Consider the following 8,896-nt stretch of genomic DNA (forward strand, 5'->3'; position numbering starts at 1 on the left):
AACTATGCATTAAAACAGAATTTTCATATTTTTGAATTTTTCTCAAAATCTAAGGGTTAACCCTACTAATATATTGATTTTTTCGGTAAATGCTCTAATACTGAAGACTATGATCTTTGGTGTTTTTTAATAATTTCTAAACACATTCTACATTTGTATTAATGTATATATAACTCTCTTTCATGGCACAAGGGCATCGTTTTAATTTTTTTGTCAATTAATTTAGTAAAACATCATAATACTCCCTAAATTTGTGGACTAACCACTATAAAATCAGAGACAACAAAGGTTTCAAACTTCTTTGACCTTCATCATATGTTAGTGAAGCATGCAACTATGCTTTAAAACATAATTTTCATATTTTTGATTTTTTCTCAAAATCTATGGGTTACGAATATATTGATTTTTTCGGGAAATGCTCTAATACTAAAGCCTTCGATCTTTGGTGTTGTTTTAAAATTTCTAAACACATTCTATGTTTTTATTAATTTATATTAAACTCTCTTTCATGACACAAGGGCATCGTTTTAATTTTTTGTCAATTAATTTAGTAAAACTTCATAATACTCCCTAAATTGGTGGACTAACCACTATAAAATCGGAGACAACAAAGGTTCCAAACTTCTTTGACCTTCATCATAAGTTAGTGAAAGATGCAACTATGCATTAGTACATAATTTTCATACTTTTGAATTTTTCTTAAAATCTTCGAATATTGATTTTTCGGTAAATGCTCTAATACTAAAGCCTATGATCTTCGGTGTTTTTTCAAAATTTCTAAACACATTCTACATTTGTATTAATGTATATTAAACTCTCTTTCATGGCACAAGGGCATCGTTTTAATTTTTTGTCAATTAATTTAGTAAAACTTCATAATACTCCCTTAATTGGTGGACTAACCACTATAAAATCGGAGACAACAAAGGTTCCAAACTTCTTTGACCTTCATAATATGTTAGTGAAGGATGCAACTATGCATTAAAATAGAATTTTCACATTTTTGAATTTTTCTCATAATCTATGGGTTAACCCATACGAATATATTGATTTTTCGGTAAATGCTCTAATTCTGAAGCCTATGATCTTTGTTGTTGTTTTAAAATTTCTAAACATATTCTACATTTGTATTAATGTATATTAAACTCTCTCTCATGGCACAAGGGCATCGTTTTAATTTTTTGTCAAGTAATTTAGTAAAACTTCATAATACTCCCTAAATTGGTGGACGAACACTTATAAAATCGCTATTTTCTAGGGAAACAGAGACAATAAAAGTTCCAGACCTCCTTGACCTTCATCATATGTTAGTGAAGGAAGCAACTATGCATAAAACAGATTTTTTTTTTTTTTCTTTTTTTCTGCTTTTTCTCTTTTTTTTTTTTTTTTTTTTTTTTTTATATTTATTTTTTTTTTTTATTTTTTTTTTTTTTTTTTTTTTTTTTTTTTTTTTTTTTTTTTTTGTCCTTTATTGAACAAAATCCATTTTTATTTTTTTTTTTTTTTTTTGCTTTGATATTTGTTTTTTTAACTTTTCTATTCCCATTCTTGTTAATTTTTTTTTTTCTTTTTTTTTTAACCCATTGTTTTTTATTTTTTTGTTTGACTTTAAAATCTCTTTTTTGTTTTTTTTTTTTTTTAATTGTAAAGACCCCTCTTTTGTTTTTTGATGTCTGTGTTGCATTTTTTTTGCATTAAAAATTTTTTGAATTTATATTTTGAATTTTTCTCAAAATCTATGGTTACCCTACGAATATATGTTTTTTTTCGGTAAATGCTCTATACTGAAGCCTATGATCTTTGTGTTGTTTTTAAAATTTCTAAACACATTCTATATTGTATAATGTATATTAAACTCTTTCATGGCAAGGGCATCGTTTTAATTATTTGTCAATTAATTTAGTAAAACTTTATAATACTCTCTAAATTGGTGGACTAACCACTATAAAATCGCTATTATCTAGAAAATCGGAGACAACAAAGGTTATAAACTTCTTTGACCTTCATCATATGTAGTGAAGGATGCAACTATGCATTAAAATAGAATTTTCATACTTTCGAATTTTTCTCAAAATCTATGGGTTAACCCATACGAATATATTGATTTTTTCGGTAAATGCTCTAATACTGAAGCCTATGATATTTGGTGTTGTTTTAAAATTTCTAAACACATTCTACATTTGTATTAATGTATATTAAACTCTTTTCATGCACAAGGGCATTTTTAATTTTTGTCAATTAGTTTAGTAAAACTTCATAAACTCCCTAAATTGGTGGACGAACCACTATAAATCTCTATTTTCTAGGGAACAAGACAATAAAGGTTCCAAACCTCTTTACCTTCTTCATATGTTAGTGAAGGATGCAACTATGCATTAAAACCATTTTTTCATATTTTTGAATTTTTCTCAAAATCTATGGGTACCCCCTACGAATATATAGATTTTTTCGGTAAATGCTCTATATACTGAAGCCTATGATCTTTAGTGTTGTTTCAAAATTTCTAAACACATTCTACATTTGTATAAATGTATATTAAACTCTCTTTCATGGTACATGGGCATCGTTTTAATATTTTGTCAATTAATTTAGTAAAATTCATAATACTCCATAAATTGGTGGACTAACCACTATAAAATCACTATTATCTAGAAAATCGTAGACAACAAAGGTTCCAAACTTCTTTGAACTTCATAATATGTAACTAGAGGATGCAACTATGAATTAAAATAGAATTATCATATTTTTGAAATTTTTTCAAAATCTACGGGTTAATAACCCCGACGAATATATTGATTTTTAGTAAATGCTCTAATACTGAAGCCTATGATCTTTGGTGTTGTTTTAAAATTTCTAAACACATTCTACATTTGTATTATGTATATTAAACTCTTTTTCAGGCACAAGGGCATCGTTTTAATTTTTTGTCAATTAATTTAGTAAAACTTCATAATACTCCCTTAATTGGTGGACTCACCACTATAAAATCGGAGACAACAAAGGTTCCAAATTTCTTTGACCTTCATCATATGTTAGTGAAGGATGTAACTATGCATTAAAACAGAATTTTTCATATTTTTGAATTTTTCTCAAAATCTATGGGTTAACTCTACGAATATATTGAATTTTTCGGTCAATGCTCTAATACTGAAGCCTATGATCTTTGGTGTTGTTTTAAAAATTTTAAACACATTCTACATTTGTATTAATGTATATTAAACTCTCTTTCATGGCGCAAGGGCATCATTTTAATTTTTCGTCAATTAATTTAGTAAAACTTCATAATAGTTTATAAATTGGTGGACTAACCACTATAAAATCAGAGACAACAAAGGTTACAAACTTCTTTAACCTTCATCATATGATAGTAAAGTATGCAACTATGTATTAAAACAGATTTTCATATTTTTCAATTTTTCTCAAAATCTATGGGTTAACCCCTACAAATATATTGATTTTTTCGGTAAATGCTCTAATACTGAAGCCTCTGATCTTTGGTGTTGTTTTAAAATTTCTAAACACATTCTACATTTGTATTAGTGTATATTAAACTCTCTTTCATGGCACAAGGGCATCGTTTTTTTTTTTTGTCAATTAATTTAGTAAAACTTCATAATACTCCCAAAATTGGTGGACTAACCACTATAAAATCGGAGACAACAAAGGTTCCAAACTTCTTTGACCTTCATCATATGTTAGTGAAAGATGCAACTATCCATTAAATCAGAATTTTCTAATTTTTGAATTTTTTTCAAAGTCTATGGGTAAATGCTTTAATACTGAAGCCTATGATCTTTAGTGTTGTTTCAAAATTTCTAAATACATTCTACATTTGTATTAATGTATATTAAACTCTCTTTCATGGGCATCGTTTTAATATTTTGTCAATTAATTTAGTAAAATTCATATTACTCCCTAAATTGGCGGACTAACCACTATAAAATCGCTATTATCTAGAAAATCGGAGACCGCAAAGGTTCCAAACTTCTTTGAACTTCATAATATGTTAGTGAAGGATGCAACTATGCATTAAAATAGAATTTGCACATTTTTGAATTTTTCTTATAATCTATGGGTTAACCCATACGAATATATTGATTTTTTTCGGTAAATGCTCTAATACCGAAACCTATGATCTTTGGTGTTGTTTTAAAATTTCTAAACACATTCTACATTTGTATTAATGTATACTAAACTCTCTTTCATGGCACAAGGGCATCGTTTTAATCTTTTGTCAATTAATTTAGTATAACTTCATAATACTCCCTAAATTGGTGGACTCACTATAAAATCGGAGACAACAAAGGTTCCAAACTTCTTTGACCTTCATCATATGTTAGTGAAGGAAGCAACTATGCATTAAAACAGAATTTTCATATTTTTGAATTTTTCTCAAAATCTATGGGTTACCCTACGAATATATTGATTTTTCGGTAAATGCTCTAATACTGAAGCCCATGATCGTTGGTGTTGTTTTAAAATTTCTAAACACATTCTATATTTGTATTAATGTATATTAAACTCTCTGTCATGGCACAAGGGCATCGTTTTAATTATTTGTCAATTAATTTAGTAAAACTACATAATACTCTCTAAATTGGTGGACTAACCACAATAAAATCGCTATTATCTGGAAAATCGGAGACCACAAAGGTTCCAAACTTCTTTGAACTTCATAATATGTTAGTGAAGGATGCAATTATGCATTAAAATAGAATTTTCACATTTTTGAATTTTTCTCATAATCTATGGGTTAACCCATACGAATATATTGATTTTTTCGGTAAATGCTCTAATACTGAAACCTATGATCTTTGGTGTTGTTTTAAAATTTGTAAACACATTCTACATTTGTATTAATGTATATTAAACTCTCTTTCATCCCACAAGGGCATCGTTTTAATTTTTTGTCAATTAATTTAGTAAAACTTCATAATACTCCCTAAATTGGTGGACTCACTATAAAATCGGAGACAACAAAGGTTCCAAACTTCTTTGACCTTCATCATATGTTAGTGAAGGAAGCAACTATGCATTAAAACAGAATTTTTGATTTTTGAATTTTTCTCAAAATCCATGGGTTACCCTACGAATATATTGATTTTTTCGGTAAATGCTCTAATACTGAAGCTATGATCGTTGGTGTTGTTTAAAATTTCTAAACACATTCTACATTTGTATTAATGTATATTAAAACCTCTGTCATGGCACAAGGGCATCGTTTTAATTTTTTGTCAATTAAATAGTAAAAATAAAACTCATAATACTCACTAATTGGTGGGGACTCTAACCATATAAAATCAGAGACAACAAGGTTCCAAACTTCTTTGCCTTCATCATATGTCAGTTATAGGATGCAACTATGCATTAAAACAGAATTTTCATATTTTTGAATTTTTCTCAAAATCTATGGGTTAACCCCCTACGAATATATTGATTTTTTCAACAAATGCGCTAATACTCAAGCCTATAATCTTTGGTGTTTTTTCAAAATTTCTAAACATATTCTACATTTATATTAATGTATAATAAACTCTCTTTCATGGCACAAGGGCATCGTTTTAATTTTTTGTCAATTAATTTAGTAAAACTTCATAATACTCCCTAAATTGGTGGACTAACCACTATAAAATCGGAGACAACAAAGGTTCCAAACTTTTTTGAACTTCATCATATGTTAGTGAAGGATGCAACAATGCATTAAAACAGAATTTTCATATTTTTGATTTTTTTCAAAATCTATGGGTTTAACCCCTACGAATATATTGATTTTTTCGGTAAATGCTCTAATACTGAAGCCTATGTCTTTGGTGTTGTTTTAAGATTTCTAAACACATTCTACATTTGTATTAATATATATTAAACTCTCTTTCAAGGCACAAGGGCATAGTTTTAATTTTTTGTCAATTAATCTAGTAAAACTTCATAATACTCCCTAAATTGGTGGACGAACCACTATAAAATCACTATTTTCTAGGGAAACAGAGACAGTAAAAGTTCCAAACCTCCTTGACCTTCATCATATGTTAGTGAAGGATGCAACTATTCATTAAAACAGTATTTTCATCTTTTTGCATTTTTCTCAAAATCTATGGGTTAACCCCCGTACGAATATATTGAATTTTTCGGTAAATGCTCTATATACTGAAGCCAGTGATCTTTAGTGTTGTTTCAAAATTTCTAAACACATTCTACATTTGTATTAATGTATATTAAACTCTCTTTCATGGTACAAGGGCATCGTTTTAATATTTTGTCAATTAATTTAGTAAAATTCATAATACTCCCAAAATTGGTGGACTAACCACAATAAAATCGCTATTATCTAGAAAATCGGAGACAACAAAGGTTCCAAACTTCTTTGACCTTCATCATATGTTAGTGAAGGATGCAACTATGCATTAAAATATAATTTTCATATTTTTGTTCTTTTCTCAAAATCTATGGGTTAACAACCCCTACGAATATATTAATTTTTCACTAAATGCTCTAATACTGAAGCCTATGATCTTTGGTGTTGTTTTAAAATTTCTAAACACATTATACATTTGTATTAATGTATATTAAACTCTTTTTCAAGGCACAAGGACATCGTTTTAATTTTTTGTCAATTACTTTAGTAAAACTTCATAATACTCCCTTAATTGGAGGACTAACCACTATAAAATCGGAGACAACAAAGGTTCCAAATTTCTTTGACCTTCATCATATGTTAGTGAAGGATGCAACTATGCATTAAAACAGAATTTTTTCATATTTTTGAATTTTTCTCAAAATCTATGGGTTAACTCTACGAATATATTGAATTTTTCGGTCAATGCTCTAATACTGAAGCCTATGATCTTTGGTGTTGTTTTAAAATTTTTAAACACAATCTACATTTGTATTAATGTATATTAAACTCTCTTTCATGGCACAAGGGCATCGTTTTAATTTTTCGTCAATTAATTTAGTAAAACTTCATAATACTTTATAAATTGGTGGACTAACCACTATAAAATCAGAGACAACAAAGGTTACAAATTTCTTTAACCTTCATCATATGATAGTAAAGTATGCAACTATGTATTAAAACAGATTTTTATATTTTTCAATTTTTCTCAAAATCTATGGGTTAACCCCTACAAATATATTGATTTTTTCGGTAAATGCTCTAATACTGAAGCCTCTGATCTTTGGTGTTGTTTTAAAATTTCTAAACACATTCCACATTTGTATTAATGTATATTAAACTCTCTTTCATGGCACAAGGACATCGTTTTATTTTTTTGTCAATTAATTTAGTAAAACTTCATAATACTCCCAAAATTGGTGGACTAACCACTATAAAATCGGAGACAACAAAGGTTCCAAACTTCTTTGACCTTCATCATATGTTAGTGAAAGATGCAACTATCCATTAAATCAGAATTTTCTAATTTTTGAATTTTTTTCAAAGTCTATGGGTAAATGCTTTAATACCGAAGCCTATGATCTTTAGTGTTGTTTCAAAATTTCTAAATACATTCTACATTTGTATTAATGTATATTAAACTCTCTTTCATGGGCATCGTTTTAATATTTTGGCAATTAATTTAGTAAAATTCATATTACTCCCTAAATTGGCGGACTAACCACTATAAAATCGCTATTATCTAGAAAATCGGAGACCGCAAAGGTTCCAAACTTCTTTGAACTTCATAATATGTTAGTGAAGGATGAAACTATGCATTAAAATAGAATTTTCACATTTTTGAATTTTTCTTATAATCTATGGGTTAACCCATACGAATATATTGATTTTTTTCGGTAAATGCTCTAATACCGAAACCTATGATCTTTGGTGTTGTTTTAAAATTTCTAAACACATTCTACATTTGTATTAATGTATACTAATTATCTTTCATGGCAGAAGGGCATCGTTTTAATCTTTTGTCAATTAATTTAGTATAACTTCATAATACTCCCTAAATTGGTGGACTCACTATAAAATCGGAGACAACAAAGGTTCCAAACTTCTTTGACCTTCATCATATGTTAGTGAAGGAAGCAACTATGCATTAAAACAGAATTTTCATATTTTTGAATTTTTCTCAAAATCTATGGGTTACCCTACGAATATATTGATTTTTCGGTAAATGCTCTAATACTGAAGCCCATGATCGTTGGTGTTGTTTTAAAATTTCTAAACACATTCTATATTTGTATTAATGTATATTAAACTCTCTGTCATGGCACAAGGGCATCGTTTTAATTATTTGTCAATTAATTTAGTAAAACTTCATAATACTCTCTAAATTGGTGGACTAACCACTATAAAATCGCTATTATCTAGAAAATCGGAGACAACAAAGGTTACAAACTTCTTTGACCTTCATCATATGTTAGTGAAGGATGCAACTATGCATTAAAATAGAATTTTCATACTTTCGAATTTTTCTCAAAATCTATGGGTTAACCCATACGAATATATTGATTTTTTCGGTAAATGATCGAATACTGAAGCCTATGATATTTTGTGTTGTTTTAAAATTTCTAAACACATTCTACATTTGTATTAATGTATACTAAACTCTCTTTCATGGCACAAGGACATCGTTTTAATTTTTTGTCAATTAGTTTAGTAAAACTTCATAAAACTCCCTAAATTGGTGGACGAACCACTATAAAATCTCTATTTTCTAGGGAAACAGAGACAATAAAAGTTCCAAAACTCCTTCACCTTCTTCATATGTTAGTGAAGGATGCAACTATGCATTAAAACCATTTTTCACATTTTTGAATTTTTCTCATAATCTATGGGTTAACCCATACGAATATATTGATTTATTAGGTAAATGCTCTATATACTGAAGCCTATGATCTTTAGTGTTGTTTCAAAATTTCTAAACACATTCTACATTTGTATTAATGTATA

This window comes from Brassica napus, chromosome C5, assembly GCF_020379485.1.
Source record: "Brassica napus cultivar Da-Ae chromosome C5, Da-Ae, whole genome shotgun sequence".
In the NCBI taxonomy this organism is placed as follows: Eukaryota; Viridiplantae; Streptophyta; class Magnoliopsida; order Brassicales; family Brassicaceae; genus Brassica; species Brassica napus.